At 42.1% G+C, this 11,905-nt stretch overlaps 1 long non-coding RNA gene across 1 annotated transcript; it reads right to left on the reverse strand.

Moving 5' to 3' along the window:
* Window positions 1-1,493: 1,493 nt before the first annotated feature.
* On the reverse strand, window positions 1,494-10,645 carry LOC125486872. Its single transcript, XR_007265492.1, has 3 exons — window positions 10,582-10,645; window positions 7,811-7,890; window positions 1,494-1,824 (listed from the first exon to the last, which is right to left on the reverse strand). It is a non-coding gene; the product is annotated as an uncharacterized LOC125486872 (long non-coding RNA).
* Window positions 10,646-11,905: the final 1,260 nt, after the last annotated feature.

Consider the following 11,905-nt stretch of genomic DNA (forward strand, 5'->3'; position numbering starts at 1 on the left):
TTCCATCTCAGATTCTTATAGGCAGGAGGAAACAAAGGATGTCAGGGGGTAGATGGGAAGGTGGAATTGGAAATACAATATGAGCCAAGATCTTACTGAATAACTGGAGCTGAGTAACCTACTCCTGCTCCTAATTCATTTGTTCATCAATATGACCAGCAGTACAATCATACTGAGGCACCTGAGAAAGAGGAACATGCTGTACAGAGACACGTTGAATTTTATTGCACTTTCTGTAATCTTTCAACTTGAAAAACATGAGGTTTGCATCACAAATGTTAAAATCACAAATGTTTTAATGTACTTTTACAAATTTTATGAATAAAGTGTATTTTTTGGGAAAAGGAAGTTAAAGACGATAAGATAAAGTTTTGCATTTACGCACTATCACATCTCTCAGAAACAAATTCAAGCTTTTTACTGTGAATTGCTTTGAACAGCAACAAATGTCTTTATGAGCAATCACAGCAGCAAGTGTGGAACAAACAGATCTGTGATAGCTGCTGTGAAAATGCCTTAAGGGATGTTTTACTGTTTTATTTTTAGCACTAAAATGAAAGGTATTTCTGTGTAGATAAGAAGCTGCTCAGAACTTAAACCACAGGTGGAAAATTTTTGTTCAATTAAACCAGCCGATGATCAAAAACTTTGAGCTCAAGCACCATTTATCCTGTACTTATAATTTTGTAAGAAAGCAGCTTCATTTAATAAAAATTAACAAGCTCCCCAGGATTGTTTTGTTGACTTTTGTAGTCAATGTGATGTTGGACCTGTACTGATAAGTTAAAATTATAGTCAGTAGGTTAGATAATGCAGAATCGCTGCTATTAAATTTGCCTCTTAAAGATTTTGCATATCAAAGCACAGCTATACTGAACAAAACAAGTTCTTCGTTTTTCCTCTTAGGAGCGCCAACCCCAAAGGATGTGGTTTTAAATTGCAAAATATTGTACAAACAGCATAAATTACAAAACCCATTCATTGCACCTGGGTCCTAGAGCCATCAAACTGAAAATTAATTCAATCATGTCACATGATTTTCTTCAAAATTGCATTCACTTATGTTTATGTCAACATCCCAAGTGCATTATTCCTCCCAATGTTCTTCTACCATCTTTCCTGAAGGCTGCTGTACTGTGCAATCACAGGAGGTACACTTATTATTAAGTATGACACAATACTTATAGTAAAGGAACTGTCCCAGAGGATGGATGCAGGTGCATATGTTCAAATATCCTCCTTGTATCACTCGTCATCTAAAGGACAGGTGGCACAGAGGTGTTGGAGAAGGAAACAAGACCTCAGGCTAGTTTTGGAGATGTGGGTTCAAATGGTGAAATTAAAGTGAGCCAAATGGTGACCGTGTAACCTTTGTTGATTGTTGTAAAAACTCATCTGGTTCACTAACGTCCATAAGGGAAGGAAATCTGCTGTCACTGCCTGATCTTGCTTATACCTCAAGGCACTGGAGCAGTCCCACCAATGCTGCCTGTGCAAGATCCTGCAAATCCCTGGGAAGAAAGTTGCACCAACACCAGCGTCCCCAACCAGGCCAACATTCCCAGCATCGAGGCACTGAGCACCTTCGATCAGCTACGATGGACTGGGTACGTCATCCCCGTGACTGACACGAGACACCCCAAGCAGGTCCTCTACTCCCAGCTTCGAAACGGCAAGCCCCAGGTGGACGGAGGAAGCGCTTCGGTGATACCCTGAAGGCCTCACTGGGGAAGTGTGACATTCCCACAGACACCTGGGAATCACTGGCCCAAGACCGTCCAATCTGGAGGAGGAGCATCCGGGAAAGTGTCGAGCATCTCGAGACTTGCCGAGGGGGAGAAAGCAGAAGTCAAACGAAAACAGCACAAGGAACACACTGTCACATCAACGCCCCACCCACCCCTTCCCGGGACCAGCTTCTGCCCCAGGTGTAACAGAGCCTGCGGTAGCCCCATCGGTCTGTACAGCCACCTACTGACTCACCCCGAGGGCAGAAGAGAGTCATCCTCATCTGTGAGGCTCCGCCGATGATATGTGACTCCAGGGCTACAGCACTATAGTTGACTTGCAGCAGAAATGGCTTTGTAGGGCAATTAGGAGCGGGCCAGTAATGTTGGCATAGCCATCAACACACGTGAACAAATACAAAAACGTGCTTTCAAAATATTTTCCCATTGTGACCACATTTCGACACTTGAAAATTGTGATCGTCTAATGAGAGCTGTGGAAGTGGCTGATAGAAAGACCTGTGAGAGGACGGATTGAAGCTTATTAGAGTGGGAGCAGGACTGCTATAACGTGGCTGGATGTCCATGCTGTCTATTACTGTCTTGGACCTAATGACCCCAAAACCTTAACTCAAAATCCAACTGCAGGTCCTGAATTCCACTTTTGGGAAACCTTGATCTAACCCCATCAACGCATCATTCTATTGCTGTCTCGTTCATGTGTTTATTCATCTTTCCCTCAAATACATCAACATGATACAACATTCTACATTCTCACCATATTTGACATTTCTCTTGAATTCACCATTGTTGGGCATTTATCTGATATTTGTCAGCACCTAGTTCAAATCTCACTCACAAGTATAACCATCCTTCCTACCTCAATCCTCCTAAAATCTTCCATCATCTTCAGACCTACATCAGACTTTTTTTTAGAAACAAGAATTTTTCCTGGTTGCTGCTATAACCACTTAGAGAATTCTATCAGATCTTTCTCCGTCACTACTATATCTTTTTAATTCTTTATTTTTTAAAATTTTGTACGTGATGAAGCTGTATCTGGGTACCTTTGTACCTAAGATGGCACTGTAAGTGGCGATATGTAAACTTTTAGAAGGATTCACATTTTTGGATCATTGGGATCTCCTCTGGGATAGAAGTGACCTATATAAGTAGGATGGGTTGCACCTGAATTAGAAGGAGACTAATATACTGGGAGAGAGATTAGCTAGAGCTGCTCAGGAGGAGTTAAACTTGTGAGTTGGGGGGATGGTAGGACCCAGGGAGGTAGTGAGGAAAGAGATCAGTCTGAGACTGCTACAGTTAGGAAAAGGAGCAAGTCAAATAGTCAGGGCAGGCAGGAACAAAGCAGAGAACGAGGTAGGACTGATAAATTAAACTGCATTTATTTCAGTACAAGAGGCCTAACAAGTAAGGCAGAAGGACTCAGGGCATGGTTGGGAACATGGGACTGGGGTATCATGGCAATTACAGAGATGTGGCCCAGGGATGGACAGGAGTGGCAGCTTAATGTTCTAGGGTATAGATGCTATAGGAAGGATAGAAAAGGGGGCAGAAGAGGAGGGGGAGTGACATTTTTGATTAGGGATAACATTATGGCTCTACTTAGGAAGGATATTCCTGGGAATATGTCCAGGGAAGTCATTTGGGTGGAACTGAGAAATAACAAAGGGATGATCACCTTATTGGAATTGTACTATTGGCTCCCCCCACAAAAGTCAGAGGGAAATTGAGAAACAAATTTGTAAGGAGATCTCAGTTATCTGTGAGAATAATAGGGTGGTTGTGGTAGAGGATTTAATCTTCGAAACATAAACAGGGGGCCTGCCATAGAGTTAAGGTTGGATGGAGAGGAATTTGTTAAGTTTGCACCAGAAAATTTTCTGATTCAGTTTGTGGATGGACCTACTAGAGAAAGTGCAAAAATTGACCCAGTCTGTGGAAATGGGGCAGGGCAGGTGACTGAGGTGTCAGTGGGGGAGCACTCTGGGGCCAGTGACCATAATTTCAAAAGTTGAAACTTTCATGAACTTTCAAAAGTTGATTGGGGACAGATATTCACAGATAAAGTGACGACTGGAAAACAGGAAGCTTTCAAAAATGAGATAACGAGAGTGCAGAGACAATATGTTCCTGTTAGGGTGAAGGGCAAGGCTGGTAGGTGTAGGGAATGCTGGATGACTGGAGAAATTGAGGTTTTGGTCAAGAATAAGAAAGAAGCATATGTCAGGTATAAACAGCAGGGATCAAGTAATTCCCTAGAAGAGTATAAAGGCAGTAGGAGTATACTCAAGAGGGAAATCAGTGGGGCAAAAGGAGACACGAGATAGCTTTGGCAAATAGGGCTAAGGAGAAACTAAATTCTACAAACACGTTAAGGACAAAAGGGTAACCAGGAAGAGAATAGGGCCCCTTAAAATTCAACAAGGCCAGCTATATGTGGATCTGCAGGACATACTAAATGAGTATTTTGCATCAGTGTTTACTGTTGATAAGGATATGGAAGATATAGAATGTGGGGAAATATATAGTGACATCTTGAAAAATGTCCATCTTGAAGGGGAGGTGCTGGACGTCTTAAAACACATAAAGGTGGACAAAACCCTAGGCCTGATCAGGAGTACCTTAGAACTTTGTGGAAAGCTAGAGAAATGAATGCTGGACCCCTTGCTGAGATATTTGTATCATGATAGCCACAGGTGAGGTTCCAGAGTACTGGAGGTTGGCTAAAATGCTGCCATTATATAAGGAAAGTAGTAAGGAAAAGCCAGGGAATTATAGACCGTTGAGCCTGATGTCGGTGGTGGGCAAGTTGTTGGAGGGAATCCTGAAGGACAGGATTTACATGTATTTAGAAAGGCAAGGACTGATTATGGATAACCAACATGGCTTTGTGCGGAACAAATCTTGACTCACTAATTGAGTTTTTTGAGGAAGTAACAAAGAGGATTGATGAGAGCAGAGCAGTGTATATGATTTACGTGGACTTCAGTTAGACATTTAACAAGGTTCAGCAAGATAGACTGGTTAGCAAGGTTAGATCACAGGGAGAACTAACCATTTGGATACAGAACTGGCTTGAAGGTAGAAGACAGACAGTGTTGGTGGATGGTTGCTCTTCAAACTGGGGACTGGTGACCAGTGGTGTGCCAAAAGGATCGGTGCTGGGTCCGCTGCTTTTTGTCATTTATATGAATGATTTGGATGTGAATATAGGAGGTATGGTTAGTAAGTTTGCAGATGACACCAACATTATAGGTATAGTGGACAGTGAAGAAGATTACCTGAGAGCACAACTGGACCTTGATCAGATGGGCCAACGGGCTGAGGATTGGCAGATGGAGTTTAATTTAGATAAATGTGAGGTGCTGCATTTTGGAAAGGCAAATCAGGGCAGGACTTATACACTTAATGGTAAGGTCCTGGGGAGTGTTGCTGAACAAAGAGACCTTGGGTGCCGGTTATTAGTTTCTTGAAAGTGGACTCCCAGATGGACAGGCTAGTGAAGAAGGCATTTGGTATGTGCCTTTATTGGTCAGTGCATTGGGTATAGGAGTTGGGATGTTATGTTGTGGCTGTATAGGACATTGGTTAGGCCAATTTTGGAATACCTCATGCAATTCTGGTCTCCCTGCCATAGGAAGGATGTTGTGAAACTTTAGAGGATTTAGAAAAGATTTACAAGAATGTTGCCAGGGTTGGAGGGTTTGAGCTTTAGGGAAAGGCTGAATAGGCTGGGACTATTTTCCCTGGAGCATCGGAGGTTGAGGTGTGGCCTTATAGAGGTTTATAAAATCATGAGTGGCATGGATAGGATAAATAGACAAGGTCTTTTATCAGGGATGGGTGAGTCCAAATCTAAAGGGTATAAGTTTAAGGTGACAGGGGGGAGATTTAAAAGGGACCTAAGGGGCAACTTTTTCACCCAGAGGGTGGTGCATGTATGGAATGAAATGCCAGAGGAAGTGGTAGAGGCTGGTATAATTACAGCATTTAAAAGGTATTTGGATGGGTACACGAATAGGACGGATTTAGAGGTATATGGGCCAAATGCTGGCAAATGGGACTAGAATAATTTAGGATATCTGGTCAGCATGGATGAGTTGGACCAAAGGGTCTGTTTCCATGCTGTATATCGCTATGACTCTAAACTTTTTAAAATGTCTTCGCTTTTCAATTCTACCCTTCTAGAAATAAGCCCAGTGGTTGTTTTGCTTTTGTTTAAATCACCTTTGTAATAATCCTTCATTACATTTCCTGATTGGGTACTAGTATGACTAACTCCCCTTATTCCTTTATCCAATGTAGACACCTATTTTCCAAGGATTACATGTTGTCCTTATTCTTCCTAAAATGTACCTCCCCGCCCCAGAAAAAAATGTACCACCCCATGCTATCTGTGGTGAGGTTCTTTGGCTAATTCCATTCTGCAAGTTTATGAAATCCTTCTTATGTTTTTTCACCGCCATCCATACATTGTGAAATTATACTTCAGAGTCCAAATCAATGATGTAAATGGTAAAAAAACAGTTTCTTGCATTGGCCCCTGTGGAGGGGCAAATGGCCCCATTTGCTAATCTGAGTAGCTATATTAAATAAAAAAACAGAAAGTACTGGAGAAACTCAGCACGTCTGGCAGCATCCGTAGAGAGAGAAACGGAGTGGACCTTTCAGGTCCCATACTCTTATAGAGTCTTAGGGTCATACAACACACAGAGAGACCCTTTCAACCAAGTTTCCCAAACTAAACTAGTCACACTTGCCTGCATTTAGCCCATATCTCTCTAAACCCTTCCAACACCAGCACATCCTTCCTTATAGATGAGGTCCAAAACAGCTCACAATATTCCAATTGTGATCTGACCAGAGCTTTCTACAGCCTCCGCAGTACATCCCTGCTCTTGTACTCTAGCCCTCTTGAAATGAAGAAGGGTCCAGGCCCGAAATGTCAGCCTTCCTGCTCCTCTGATGCTGCTTAGCCTGCTGTGTTCATCCAGCTCTACACCTTGTTATCTAACATTGCATTTGTCTTCCTGTCAACTGCATCTGCATGATAATGTTAAGCGAATCCTGAACTCAGACTCCCCAGTCCCTTTGTGCTTCAGATTTCCGAAGCCATTCCCCATTTAGAAAATAATCTACACCTCTATTCTTCCTACCAATGTGCATAACCTCACACCTTTCTACATTGTAATCCATCTGCTGCTTCTTTGCTAACTCACCTACCATGTCCAAGTCCTTCTGCAATATCCCCACTTCTTTAACGCAACCTGTCCCTTCACCTATCTTTGTGTCATCTGCAAACTTAGTAAGGATGCACTCAGTTCCATCATCCAGATCATTGGTGAATAATGTGAAAATTTGGGCTCCTACCACTGATCCCTGCAGAACTCCATTAGTCACTGACTGCCATCCCCAAAAAGACCCCTTTATCCCTAACTCTCTGTCTTCTTCCAGTCAACCAATCCTCTGTCCATGCAGTACCTTACCAGTAACACCATGGGGTCTTGTCTTATTTAGCAGCCACCTGTGCAGCACCTTGTCAAAGGCCTTCTGGAAATCTAAATAGATCACCAGGCCTTGAATTCATCAATGGAAAACAAGTTCTGAGTTTTGCTTAGACGCAGAGAATTCTGACTCAGAGGTGTGTACATACAACATCAGCTTTGGTCTCTGTCTCCCTTTCTGCCTTAAAAAACCACTTGACAAAACCTTTCCTTCATCCTGGCTTTAGACCATTGCCCTCACCTTTTGTTTGCCACTTTATCACTGCTACTGTGTAAAAGTAAAAAGATAAAGTCACCATAGTCCTGCTCTCTCATCAGAAAGAGACGACTGGTGGTCATTTAACCTCAGAGTCAGCACACCTCAGCTGAGAGGAAAGGAGAGGCCTTTGTGGAATTGAACTCACAGTGCAGGCTCCACTCTACATTCTGATCCAGCAGTCCAGTCACCTGAGCTAACAAACCTCCTTGAAATTCAGAACTTGCGGCGGTCAACAATTGAACCTAGTCAACTGCTTGAAAGGTAGCTATGTGTAACACCATCACTGTGCGTCTTACCTGCAGCCTGTTGTCCTGTACAAGGGTTGTATTAGAAATGCACATTATGCAACTAAATGAAACTTGAGAAGTCTCTAGACCTGTGGAAAAAAAAACACGTCTGATTGCAAGCCAATTCAAATTTTTTAAAATAATAATTGACTTCTGCTGAAAAGCTCAGTGTAGATTCAGGACTCTGTTTGTCTAGTCATTTGTCACATCCAGCACTGGAACTTGACAGTCAGCTTTATTTTTAAGCAGAATCAGACTTGTTTGGTGTGATTTGTATATTCTGGGCCTTGGTCTCAAAGCCCATCAGCCCCACACCCCACCCTCCTCCAACACTATTTATCTTTTGATAGAGCACCTTTGAACTTATTCAAATCAACTTCTCAGGGACAAAAGAGGGCAATTCAAACACTGCCAGACTCATAAACAACTGAAAATCTCTTTTAAGAGACAATGGTAAATATAACTTGTGAAATAAACCACCATGGAAACTATTAGCAAATGTAGAGTAGTCCAAATATGGAGAATATGCTGCGCTTAATGCTACAAAGTATTGCGTCTACTGTTCATATTTAACATACACAAAGGCTTGAATTTATAATTGTGCCCCAACAAAACCCAGCCTATCTTGTCCTAATATCTTGATTTATCTTTCAAAATCCTACACTGCCTGGTCCCTCCCTATCAATGGCAACATCTCTAGTCTCTTAACTTTCTGAAATCTTGTCAATTCTACAACCCTGATTCTAAATACCTCACTGTAGTGGTATATCTTCAGCAGCCTGGACTCCAAACTCGAGAATCTCCCCCGAAGCCCTCTGCCTCTTTCTCTTCCCTTATGATTTAAAATCTATATCTTTGACCAAACTTTAGATCACCCTGTACAAATATCTGTTTTATGTGGCCCAGTGTTGGATTTTGTTCAATAACATTTCTGTGAATTATACCTTGGGATTTTAAAAGTATTGTTTGCAAGCAAGTTTTTCTTAATTTACACATATTTGAGGAAGCACTCATGTTACTTTGAAGTGGCCTCACTATTCCCCAATGCAGGAGCTCGAAACAAAGACCTAAGCTGATATTGCAACAGGGAACATTAAGATAATGAAAACTCACTTCACTTTGCAAACCAGCTTTGTGCAAATTTCTAGCATGAATTCTTTATCAGAAACATCTTATCTGCAATACATTAAAAGTCTGCTGTTGCTCAGTGGTATCTCCTCTCAGTCAGAAGGTTACAAGTTCATCTTCCACTCCATAGAATTGAGTAGATAAAACGTCACTAAAACTCCAGCTCAGAACTGAGCAAGTGCTGTACTATCCAAGATGTTGTTTTTCAGATATAATGTCAAACCGAGTTTGTCCACTCTACTGGTTTTAAACGTACTGATATATTTGAAAAGAAAGGAATTTCATTCTGCTCTCCTGCCCAATAGTTTTCCCTCAACTTAATTCAATGTAAAGTTCACTGACAGCTTTTCCTCACCTTTCTTGTGTGGGATGTCGGGCTTTGCTAGCAAGCCTGATAATTTGTTGCCCATCCTTAGTTGCCCTCAAACGTCTTGGCTCTCTAAGCCATTTGAATCATAGCTTCATAGAGTGTACTGCGCAGAAACAGACCCTTCTGTCCAACTCATCCATGCCAACCATATACCCTAAGTTAATCTAGTTCCATTTGCCAGAATTTGCCTTTTTTTCATTCATTGGATGAGGGCATCACTAACTAGGCCAGCATTTATTGACCATACTTAATTGCCCAGAGGACAGTTAAGAGTCAACCACATTGCTGTGGGTCTGGAATCACATGTAGACCAGACCAGATAAAGTTTCCTTCCCTAAAAGACATTAGTGAACCAGATGGGCTCTTCCCCAACAATTGACAATGGATTCATGGTCATCACCAGTTTCTCAATTCTAGATACTTATTTAATTCTAATTCCACCATATGCCATGGTGGGATTTGAACCCAAGTCCCTGGAACAGTACGTAGATTAACAGACCAATGATAATGCCACTAGGCCGTCATCTCTCCACATTTGGCCTGTATTCCTCTAAACCCTTCCTATTCATGTATCCACTCAGATGCCTTTTAAATGTTGTAATTGTACCAGCCTCCACACTTCCTCTAGCAGTTCATTCCATAACGTACCACCCTCTGCATGAAAACATTGCCCCTCATGTCCCTTTTAAATCCTTCCCCTCTTACTGTAAACCCATGCCCTCTAGTTTTGGACTCTCCTGCACTGGAGAAAATACCTTGGCTATTCACCCTATCTCTGTCCCTCATGATGTTATAAACTTCTAGTGACCACATTGCTGTTGGTCTGGAGTCACATGTGGCCCTATCCAGATAAAGATGGCAGATTTCCTTCTCCTGACAGACATTAGTGAACTGGATGGAACGTTGCAACAAGCAGTAATGGTTACATTGTCACCATTAAACCAGTTTGTTTAAATTCCAGATTTTTTTGTATAATATTTCAGCATCATGGTGGCATTCAACTACTGTCCCCAGTAAGCTCTGGATTACTGGTCCAATGACATTGCTACAACAGTACTTCCTCCCCTTGATACCTTGAGAGGCTATATAAATGTAATTCTTGGTTTAACTGCAACAGATTGGGTTAGGTTAGGTTAGGTTACGTGTTCAAATCCCACATCTGGGCTTCAAAACACAAGCTCTGCTCTGTAGACTGGATTGGACTACATTCACAACCTTAAGATTTCTTTCCATTATCTGTTACTCCCCTCCCCACCTGGAGTTGAAGACACCAAATACATACATGCCAGTGCAATTGCATATGGCTGGTCTCCTGGTAATGTGAGAGACCAGTTGATGGGAGTCATCGACCACAAAATTCATCGCATCAGTACTTTATCCTGTTGTCACTTGACATTCCCTCTCATCACCTGAAATATACAATTTCATCTACCAGTTGGAAAATGTCCCTTCCCACTAATCACTTTAACAATTCCAGTGAGTTTGTTACACAGGGTGTTTTATTCATTAATAGGATGTGGGAGGGCCATCCCGAATTGCAATGGAGATGGTGGTGGTGACCTGTTTTCTTGAACTGCTGCTGTCCATTTGTTGTAGGTAGACTAACAATGCTGTTAGAGAGTGAGTTCCAGGATTTTGACCCAGCAATATAGTTCCAAGTCAGAATGGTGAGAGGTTTGGAAGGAAACTTGCAGGTGGTGGTGTTCCCATGTATCCGCATCCTTTGTCTTTCTAGACAGAAATGGTCATAGGTTCGGAGGGTGCTGTCTAAGGAGCCTTGATGAATTTCTGCAGTGCATCTTGTAGATGGTACACATTGCTATGACTGAGTGTCAGTGATTGGTGGAGGAGGGAGTGAATAAAACAGCTGATAAATCAAAACCAGAGCCAGGGTCACCAACACAGCCTGTATCCTAATATAAATGCAGCTTCATATAACACATAATTAACATTGCACATACGTGTGTAGATTAATTATATGCGAATTATGCATTACTTTGCATATGGGGTATACTACTCTATAATATTTATAAATATATATAAACTGTTTAGTGAGGTGTTGAGGTTCAGTTGGTAGTGCCCACTTCCCTGGGGCAGAAATTTGAGTACCACTCCAGAAGTCAATGGCCTGACATTCATAAGGCAACCAAACAAGTTTAGTATCAACCGATAAATCCTGCCAATATACATCAATGGTGGATAGCAAGAGAGGGACAGATTAGCCACGTAATGCATGGAGCCTCTGGCATCACCATCCAGAGCTCTAGACTACACGTATGTACAACTGCACGTTACCACAGTAACTCAAACTTCCTAGATAGCAAGAACTGCAGATGCTGGAGTCAGAGTCAACACAGTATGGAGCTGGAGGAACACAGCAGGTCAGGCAGCATCAGAGGAGCAGGAAAGTCGACGATTCGGTTTCAGACCCTTCTTCAGAACTGTGTTCCACACTGTGTTAACTCAAACTTCCTGAGTGAATTGTAACTCTCTGTCAACCGAAATTCACATCTTCTCCCAGTCTAAAACTAAATAGTAATGTTTGATTGTGGATTTCACAAGTTTCAAAATCTCCCCTCCCCCCACCGCATCCCAAAACCAGTCCA

This window comes from Rhincodon typus, chromosome 34 (assembly GCF_021869965.1).
Source record: "Rhincodon typus isolate 14 chromosome 34, sRhiTyp1.1, whole genome shotgun sequence".
NCBI classification, from domain to species: domain Eukaryota; kingdom Metazoa; phylum Chordata; class Chondrichthyes; order Orectolobiformes; family Rhincodontidae; genus Rhincodon; species Rhincodon typus.